Consider the following 10402-nt stretch of genomic DNA (forward strand, 5'->3'; position numbering starts at 1 on the left):
GCTATTCGAAATTTGCCGCCAGTCGGCACGGCGGGCGTCACATCCGTGATGGTGAGCGCCACCTAACGTGGGGATTCGAAAGCGGCAACGCGTTCGAAGCGTCCGCGTAGCCGCCGTTATTCTCGATGCCGGACAGTATGGCTTCGACTGCCGGTCGGTTCGCGTTGGTGGTGACGTTCGACGGTGTAGCAGTGCGTCGTCGGCCGCGGGTGTGCGTGTTTCGTTTTCCGCGATCGGGAGACGATTCGTCGTGAGACACAGGGGACGTGACCGAGGACGGGCCACGTCGATACGCTGTACAGAGGGGCGAGGGCGGCGAAGAACACGGCAGAGATGCGGCGAAATGTGAAAATTGTGTTGCTCCTGACATGCGCGTGGATGTTCGCCTTTGTTTACTACTACCACACGTCGCGGGACACTAAGGTAAGTCATTCGCTAATTAGTCCCTGTGTGTAATAATAATTAGTGTTTTCCATAAGAAAAAGGGGGAAAAGAGTCGAATTCGGTGCGTATGCAATATGTCAACTGTCACGGGTGACACACGATATTGGAGTCAATATCGAAGTTTTAAACTTTTGACGTTGACCCAGGGAAATTCATTCATTAAAGTCGATAGGGTTGACAAAATATGTTAACGTGACAAACATTGATTCGTGTACTGTTGATTTTATTCGAGATCTGTATTTAGTTCATTCCGAATGTTCATGCAAATTGGCCCCGCAGTCGACGTATTGAAACGCGTTCACCGGGGACGGCGCCGAATTCGTGCGTCCTTGATACACACGGCTAAAGTCCCGGCGTGACATCGGTCGAGGTCGTTCGCGATTTTATTCAAGGGACATCTGCCACCTTTTTCTTTTTGCTCGAGACTCTTCGACGTTCGCTTTTTTTTTGGCATAGTATTGCAGTGAAGTCTGTATCGAAAGAGAAGTCCCTATAGAGTTGTGTATACTAAGTAGATCTGTCTGGAACATCGGTTGCCTTGGTCTCTTATTCTACTTAATGTCAGATACTTTTATTTCAGACACAATTATGTCATCCTGTAGTATGAAAAATTTTCCACTCTCTATGAAATGACAAAACTTTTTTAAAACCTTAACGTACCGTAGATTCTTTGGCAAGTTAATATTTCAAATTCCTTCGCGAAACATTTAAACGTATTCTATTCGATGGTGTAATAGTCTGCATCGATATCGTCCCACGTTCCATTCATAATCGGTCACGTTACATACAATGAAATCGTCGTATACCCTCGTCGCAAGGTATACATATACATATATGATGTTTGAATCTAGAACGGCCGATCACGTGACGCATTCACGTGTCCCGCGGATCCAGGGAACCGAACCGGCTTCACGGTAAATGTAACGCGAAATGTAGTATAATAAACGGTTAACGCGACGTGAATAACGGCGGAGTGCAACGGATTCTGGTGCGCGCATTATTGCCCTTATTAGCGGAGATCGTTCGCGTGGCACGGCTAACAATCATCGTGGATCTTCAATGGCCCGTACCGGGAACGGATCTATTGGCACGGCAGCTGTTCACTTTGTAGCCTCGATTTATTATAATTCATGTATATTTAACGAACAGAAATATTCATACATACAAAACGCTGCTAGGAACAAGATAAAAGTATTAGAAAATAATTTTTCATTGGGCTTCTCGACTGATTGTTCCGAGACCTTAACTAGACTTTTGTGAATGGCAATGACCAAGAAACATCACTGTGTATACATCAATTGAAGTACTATACACTCCAATGGTTATGAGAATCTGTTCGTTTCATCCTCTGTATTATAAACCCATATCGACCCTCTTTATATTTCTTGCAGGTAGTAAAGTAGCAGGGCTATCTATCGAATCCAGGGTTGAGAATAAAATTAGACGATAGTTCTTCGAATAATTTTCCCATATTTATTTTTAGAAAGTATGCAAACGGTTCGTGTGTAGAAATAAGAATAGGGAAAACTTGAAATTTCACGCAGCTTGCGCTAAAGGTGTTTCATAAAGAATTCAATTTTCGATAAATTTACGGTCAGCACTGATGTTAATATCGCTGAGTGTCCAGACTGTTCGAGTATCCCTTAAACCCCGAGAAGAAACGGCGTGGCTCTGTAAATAATTCAAGTTCAATACGGTCTCGGTATTACGGATGCATAATATCGATTGCGAGCACGTGTGAGAACATACACAGACGTGAACACGCTAATAAATACGGCCGCACGCCCCAATAAACACGCAAGAGATTCTCGTCGAGCCGTGCGACCGCCCTCATTCGCACCGGTTTGACCGATAATTTGTCGAACGTTTTTTTTCCCCTAATCGCATCGTCGACCAATGATTCGTGGAGATATCCAGTGTGTCGTGAAAAACCGTGTCGAGCCTTATCGCGGTGGAAATGTCTGTAATAGATTAACTAACATCGCGAATCACTTTCGCTTTCTTTTTCGTTCGAGAGCGCGGCTATCAGTAATTTAAACTGGCGAGCGTAGTGTAATCAACCGTCCACGTTTGAAAGCAATCAGAGATAGAATATTGAGCTATGACTGCAGGTACGAACTGAAAGGTTCGTGCCAATTGATACTGTCTGATGATGATAACGAAGAAAATAAACCACGGAGTTTGAAGTTGTCGATTTAAAATTTGAAGAATAAAGTTCCTTGCGAAATGTACAATTGGACTAGTTGTAGCAATAGTTTCGACTTTTTCGAGTTTTATACTTACATATGATGCCAGAATATTCTTCTATATCTTTCCTGTAGATGCTTCTCCGAATTCTGCGATGAAAAAATTGTCCTCGAGTCTCTGTATATTTTCGTCGAAAATGCCGTTCATCCCGTACTCATTGCAAGCGAGAGCATTCACTCCGTATTAAATACGAGTCCGGGAGTCAAAAGATATGTTGGCGAGCACGTGAATGGACAGACGCGTGGCGGGCGTGCACGCGTGGCTTGCAAGCAAACGATGAATAAACTTGCACATGGACATATCGCGCGCGAACTTATTTCTGACGCGTCTCGATGCCACGTGGGGCCATTGCAATTCGATGCAGTCGACTCCCGTCGACTTTTGTTCACGAGAAACACGCCATAGTCGCGAGTAACCGGTAGGTACATTTTAAATGGAACTCATCGAGGTTCCACTGATTTATTTTACAAACAACTAACTCTTGATTGACGTACGAGATACTAGCAGTTTTATTTACATTTAGATCGAATTTATTTCGAGTATAATTGAAAGCCAGAATTGTGTAAAGGTTTTTAATTCAAGACAATTTATTTCATCTCAGTTAGTGTTTATCGATCACTTACACTGCTATTACTGCATTTTATTCTTTTGTTTCGCGTATCTCTTATATTTAATCAGATTATAGGAACGACACAGTTGAAATGTAATGTCAAGGCAACGTGTCAACACGAGGCCAAAAGTAGTTCAGTTCGTGTGGTAGACGTTTTTAGAACGGATAGAAGAATGATCATCAAGGATCTAGATATAGATCAACGTAAGAACCGGTCGCTACCGAGGAAACGAGTGTAATCGCCAGTCCGTTACACCTCGGGAAGTGAAAGCCATTCCAGCGGTAAGAGTTCTGGAGGAGCTCCAAATTAGAGCGACCGTTATCGAAACCGTCTTTCGATTCACGAGTCACGAGCACGGTAGAACGCTGTTTGTTTTCGTAATAACAAGTGTCGCTGGCAATGGAATTCGGTTTGTCCGCCTGCCGCGATTGCTTTCGAAATTTCACTGTCCATGAGATTCGCGACTACGATACAATCGACTCACGATTAACAGATTATAATTTTTACGTGAATAGTTCGGATTATGTATTTATTCTATTCCAAGAGCCCGAAGATATAATCCTCTTTTTCCGATACGCTTGTTCGTCCGATATTAAACTTGAATTAGAATCGTTTAATTAACTTTAAATTGTCGTACTGCAAACATACATTTCAATTATTAAACTTGTTATATATCGCACAGCGGTACTAGAATTGAAACATACAAGAAAATACGAATTAAATTTGAAGCAGAATCTCGAACTGACGCGAACCTTTTGGTTTTCAGCGCGTCTCTAAAAGTAGAACTCGTCGATAACTCGACTAATATGACTTAATTGACGATAAATATTAACTTAGCCTCCGTTTCGTTCGCTCGAAAATCACGTTAGAGTCAAAAGAGTGTACTAAAGATCGTTTTCGAAAGTCACTGTAACCTTGCGATTTAATAACCTACGTGGTTAGGGTCTACTTTTTCTATCCGTTCTAAAGAGAGACCCCACGTCGCTGTATTCGAAGAAAGATATTCTTTTTATATTCTTTTGCAAGCTGACTGATTCGTCCGCATTTCTGGCTTTCGCGAAAGAGCGATTCCTTCGCGTTCAATCGCGATTTTCCGTCGTCGCTGGCGTGGAGTTCATCGTTGACGCTCTAATGGGGCGGACTAATCGCCGCGATCCTGCTGGAAACGATTCGACTATTGAATTCGACAGGCCACGATCGAAACTGTATCCCCTTGCGTTCCCGTGCATTCTCGTTTCGGTCACAATGATCGTGTCATCGTTAAATGCGAGGAATCGTAAGTTAGCAAAACGATCGTTCATTCTTTCTTTCGAATGCAAGAGGGAAAATACAATTATTTCTCGTTAACAGTGGAATAATCAACTATATATTTTGAAAATAATTGAGATAGTTGATAGACAGATCTTTTAGCGCGAACACCACACTGTTAACGTGTCTTCGAGAAAACGAAGCGTCGAAAAATGGATTTGCATATAACGAGATCGAGGGGAATGGGAGAGACTCGTTACGATCATCCCCGGGAAAACGTGTCCGAAATGTGGAATTTCGTCAGGCCACGGGAACGAATCTGCGCGAAAATAACCGATACCGTCTCGTTAGGTTTCGCGTCGAAATAAAAGGCAACTCGAATCGACCCAATTACAATGCACTTTCACGTTTAATACACAGACAACTGTAAAATAAATTCGATCTACGATACGATCGTCGAAACTGTCTGAAAATTGCAACATTTTTACACACGATCCTGAAATGTAATTTACAAACATTTTAGAAAAAGTTTTGAAGTGATTTTGTATTTGTTGAATATTTAAATGGTCCAACGAGAAACCATCTGTATTTACTGTATTTCTAGCGAATTGTCACTTCGACTGTTTCGAATTTCTTTGGACGACGGTTTACCGGTTTGCTTCTACTCATGTAAATAGAAAAGATAAGGAAATAACCAAGAGGAGTGCGATCCGAAGGAGGTCCGTCGCAATAAACATTTTTACGACATGGCGCCGCCATTACGCGTGAATGCTCGTAAAATGGTCGACAAGTTGATAGCACGGGCAACATCGATACCTGGTCCGGGGAGGGGGGTTAAATTCTAAAGGGGTTGCCCCCTGCCACACGGGACAAAATCTCCGATAAAAATGGGAACGCAGCGAGCGTGTTCCCGTGTCACGCCGCGAAATACGCGATGTTAACAAATGGCCCGGGCGATATTTTCGCGTCGTCCAGCCCGCTTAACGACCGCCACCGGTCGCTGTTTATTCGTTTAGGCGTAAATCGCCGTGAAATTCCGCGAAAATTTTAAAACAAGGCCATGTTTTACAGGATTTTCTTCGTTTCTCGTATATAGCCCCCGCAAACGTGCTGCTTGCAAGGTTTCACAATGATCCTGAGTTAACCTTGATTTTATGAGCACTTTTTTTTTATTCTCACTGACGTATTATTTTTTCAGTTTGTTGAAATAAGTGTTTTTTTTTAATATTCTGTGGAAATTGAACAGGGAAGTCGACTTGTTTTGATAATTGTGTTTCTGTGATTGATTCGATGGAACGAGAATAGAAATATGGTCGATGGTCACGGAGATAAAAGTACGCGAAAAAGTTGAATAATGGGGCGGGGTCGTCCTGATCCCTCTACGCGTATCGCTTTTATCGGGCCCGTCCTGGACAGACTTTAATTTCCGTTCATCGATCCTATCTAACCCATGTTATCGGACGGGTTCTGACTATTTCTTTTTAAAAGAATACCCTTTATTGGACACAAAGCCGGCAATTGACTTTCAATATTATCTATCTGCCGGGAATGCAATACGCGGTAAAGTGAATTTCACGCGGGTCGGGGGAAATTCGACAATCTTTTAATCGCTGGCTCGAAAATCGTTGGAAAAAAAAATTCCGTATCCAAATCCTATTCCATTTGTTCTACATTGAATCTCCTCTTTTTAAGTCACATAAATTCAAAGTTAAGTCCTTTATCACCTCTTTTTTCAAACAAATGCATATCGTTCTATCGAGAAAAAGTAGCGTGAATTCACAACGGAAACGTTGAGAAAACAACGGAGAAGATTGAATCGCGTCTTTACACTCTCTGCAAAAAGTTACTACAAAGTTGAAATTTACTAGAAAAAGTTAGATCCTTCTTAAGTCACTTAACTTTCTCGTTTACCCTCCCGTCTCATCCACCAACGTAGAAGAACACTCGATTCGTCCTGGTCACGGGGATAAACGTTGGAATTCCTTAGTTAATTTCCAAAAGCAATTTCGAAATTCTCCACGCGGAATATTTACACGCTTCGAGCGGCAGGAATTCGCGGATATACGCCACCCCCCTCCTCTCCCCTCCTGTTCGTTAATCAGGAAAGCCATCGAAGGCCAAAGCAAATTCATCAGCGTGCCCGTGCATGAAGCAGCTGCTTAGAAATTCGGGTGTTCTCTCGCGCGACGCTGATTCGCGTGGGGGTTGGGGAGGGGGCAGGGTGAGGGAGGCAGAGTCTGGAAAATAGGGTTGATAGCTACCCCCGGCACCTGTTTTGCCGACCCGATTACCGTCTGTCCGCACGCACGCGTCACGGTTGCGTGCCATGCGTGCATTCCGTCCCATTCTCAGGAACGCGAACTATTCGGGTTCTCGATGCGTCGGTTCCCGTTGTGTTTATCGGTGAAAAAAACATCGTGTTCCAGATTCGTGTCTGTCGAAGTTCGTTCAGAAATTTTCGAAAAGCTTTCCATGCACGATTATATTTATGAATACATTGGTAGACATTCTAAATATTTCCAGAGTCCACTAATATTCATTTATTTACGGATGCTTGCGTTTAATGGCATTCTGTATCGCTAGAAAATTAGCGAAAATCGACGATAATTGAATCTACTCACGATGAGAGAGTTAGAAGAGAGTGAGTATCGAATTAAACATCACTGACCTGAATTTGCTGAGTTTACGATCCATCCGTATTTCCCCCGTGAAAAGTTTCGTAAACTAGACTGCTGATCTTTTTCATACTTTCTACATTAATGGACTAAATCTTCTTTTGTGTATGGAAACTCTCCGTGGTATTATTCAAACTTTCTAGTCGATATAAACAGATCAGAGGAGGATTTGTGTGTTCGAGACACGTGGGTTTTAACAGTTTCGCGTAGGCGAGGAACACGAACATCGACGGTATTAGCCACCGTGGGGAGTCGGTAACTTGAGATAAACAGTTAATGGTTCTATTTGTTCGGTTGTCTCGACTCCGTCAAACCCCCAGCGAGGTTTGGCTGTGGATCACGCTTTGGGGGTGGTTTCCGGTCATGCAAATATTTAGTTACCGTCTATAGTCGGAGCACACGATCCGAAGTCTCGATGAGGGTAACGTCAAGACACAGTTTGTCCTCGACGACGCGCAAAATTTGCATATGCATGGGGGATGGAACCGTGGCTGTGTTCCCCTTTACTTTCACTTCGGGGGGAGGGTTCCTCTTATGAAATCTCGCAGCTTGCCCTTTCATTCGGGGCGTCAAAAGCATCATGCATATCCACGTGACGATCCACGTGTCCACGAGGTTGAATACACGGTTACGAAACAAGAAGGTCGTTGTATTTGCACGAATTTAAATAAAAAAAATGTCTTGCAGGTTTTCAGATCTCACGTTTGATTTCCGTGTGGCATGAATTTTGACGGAAATTTTTATCGATACCAATACTGCACGGGCTTGATTCCAATGTGGTATCGATGCACTCTGTTTGACCAGATTCGTGGCCACGCGGATTTTTCGGATTTTCCCCTCGTTTCCCACCTATATACCCAACCCCAAACCGCATGTATGTACGACACATGTGCATGCCGCAATTTACTCGATAATAATCGCGAAGAGAATAGCGAACGTTCCCTTTTTGGCTCGGAATAATCTCAGAACTTGAACGTAATCGCGACACGAATTGCGAGAATTACAACGCGGTTACGGGACAATGGTGCTGCGAAGCACCCCGCGAAACTCATCTCCGCGTAGTCTACAAATGAACCGTGATATGCGCTTTTTCAACCTCTCGACGGCCGCGTTTTTACGCGCTTTAATTTCCTCGCGCTTGCAAGAACCTACCCGGGGGAGCTCGTTCAGCGAACCAAGTAAACAGAAGCTTTGTGTCGTTTCAATTGACACGGTCCATCTCTATTCCCTACAACAAGCGCATAATACTACACTTGTGAATTGTCTAAATCGGACCGTAAATTTCACTACGTATAGTATTCATCTTCGAAATTATGTACTTACATTCATTTTACGATCTGTGCTTCCGAGTAGGACGATTCATACTAAAACGAACGTATTGTTATGGTTGCAATGAAATGACTTATCTTCTTATTGATAGAGTCACTGTCCTAGGTAGCATCCAGTTAGATCATCCTATTACCCTTCTATCGGTTCTCCTAAAATAATAATAGCTCTTGTACCATCTTGTATGATTTCATCACAAAATATGTACTTGGTAGATGTATATTTCTTTTTCACAAGTTTTGTTACGGTGGCGATAAAATGAATTGTCTTCTCAGAGCCACTGTTCCTACTTCAGCAACCAGTTTACTCTTCCTATTACTATTTCATCTTTTCTCCTGAAATAATGATAGTTCCCCTATCAACTTTTATAATTTTGTCAGAAAATACTTAATAAATTTCTATTTCTTCTTTACGTTATTCGAATATTAGTTTCATCGTTCCTCCACCCGTTGTGTTTCACGCAGAACGGCTAAAATAGGAGTACTGACCGCGCATGGGGATACTCGTGATTAATATCTAGCGTTCCCCTAATAAGTAATTTCATATCTGTGCATACAGGCTTTCATACGTGTGCCCCCTGTACGTGTGTTTACATAAAGCTCTGTATTTCGGTCGGAACACGAACCGCGCAGAAGATATTCGCGTTTCGGTGCAACGGTTCGGGGCTATTCCGTGATGAAATTGCGTGAGCTTGTTCATCAGGAATCGGTATTGTAATGTAATAGGATTTTGCGCGTAGAATCTCTTGGTTATGTACAGATGATTTCAACGGCTGGACTGAGAATTACTCGACGGTCCATTGAAACGATTTTCTCTGTGTCAAGAGCACTGGCCTAATTAACTACGGTTTATATTCTATCGCGCGATCATAATTTAAAGTTTCATTTCCACCTGCAAAAAGTTTGAATTGCTATGATTCGTATATTCTACTAGAAATTCAAACCATCTAGTTTCAGTAATCACCGAGAAATCACTCGTAGATTATTTTATAATAAATAGAGAGATCTAAATATCTCGAACTTTTGTAAACTTTTCTCTTCTAAATTCAATAGTTCAAGTGTGTAACTTATTCTTGGCAAAAATATTATAGGAGAATCAACAGGGACGGCCGTGTTCTGTTTGTCAGTTATTGACAGTAGTATCGAGTAACTGTATGATTCGGCGTCTGCTCCAGTTTCTGCCAATGTTCGTGGAATTCAGTAGCCACCGTGACTCTCGTCTGCTGCCGCGAGAATCGATATCCGTCGCGATCTTTTGGCGGCTATAGTCTTCTCGAAACGCGTCTCCTTGGAGACCAACCGTGTGGGGGTGAATATGTGCGTGGTTATGGTTGCCTGTACCCAACAAGATAAGAGAAGCCAAAGAAAAGAAACGAAAATGTCAGAGTGAACTGGATTCACCGTCCGGGTTTCGGAAATGTGTTGAATTAAACGATCCTCCGTCCCATAGATTCTTTTTTTCTCGCGACTGTCCTTGCAAAAAACGGATTGGAGATTCGTGATTGCAAGGAAGTGGATTCGAGAGATTCGGTGTACTTCGAACGCCACGTCTCAATCGTGGATCAGGCGATTGGACTCTCGTAGCTGACTGTAGCATCGTGTGACTTGCATGCTGCGGAATCGGTGCCAATTATCAGTCTAGTGTGTTTTACTGCAACGCCAGGAAAGAACCGGGACACCGAGGCGTTTGACCTTTGTTCCATTTGTATCCTCTCTGATAGGTTCGTTCGTCTGGAACGGTGATACATGATGGGAAGGGTGAATATACTGGGCTGGTTGTATCGTTTTTAGCTGCAGTGCTCGTTTTGTATTGCTTAAAATAGCAGTAGCTACTACATCTTATATACAGGGT

Source organism: Dufourea novaeangliae, unplaced genomic scaffold (assembly GCF_001272555.1).
Source record: "Dufourea novaeangliae isolate 0120121106 unplaced genomic scaffold, ASM127255v1 scaffold299, whole genome shotgun sequence".
NCBI classification, from domain to species: domain Eukaryota; kingdom Metazoa; phylum Arthropoda; class Insecta; order Hymenoptera; family Halictidae; genus Dufourea; species Dufourea novaeangliae.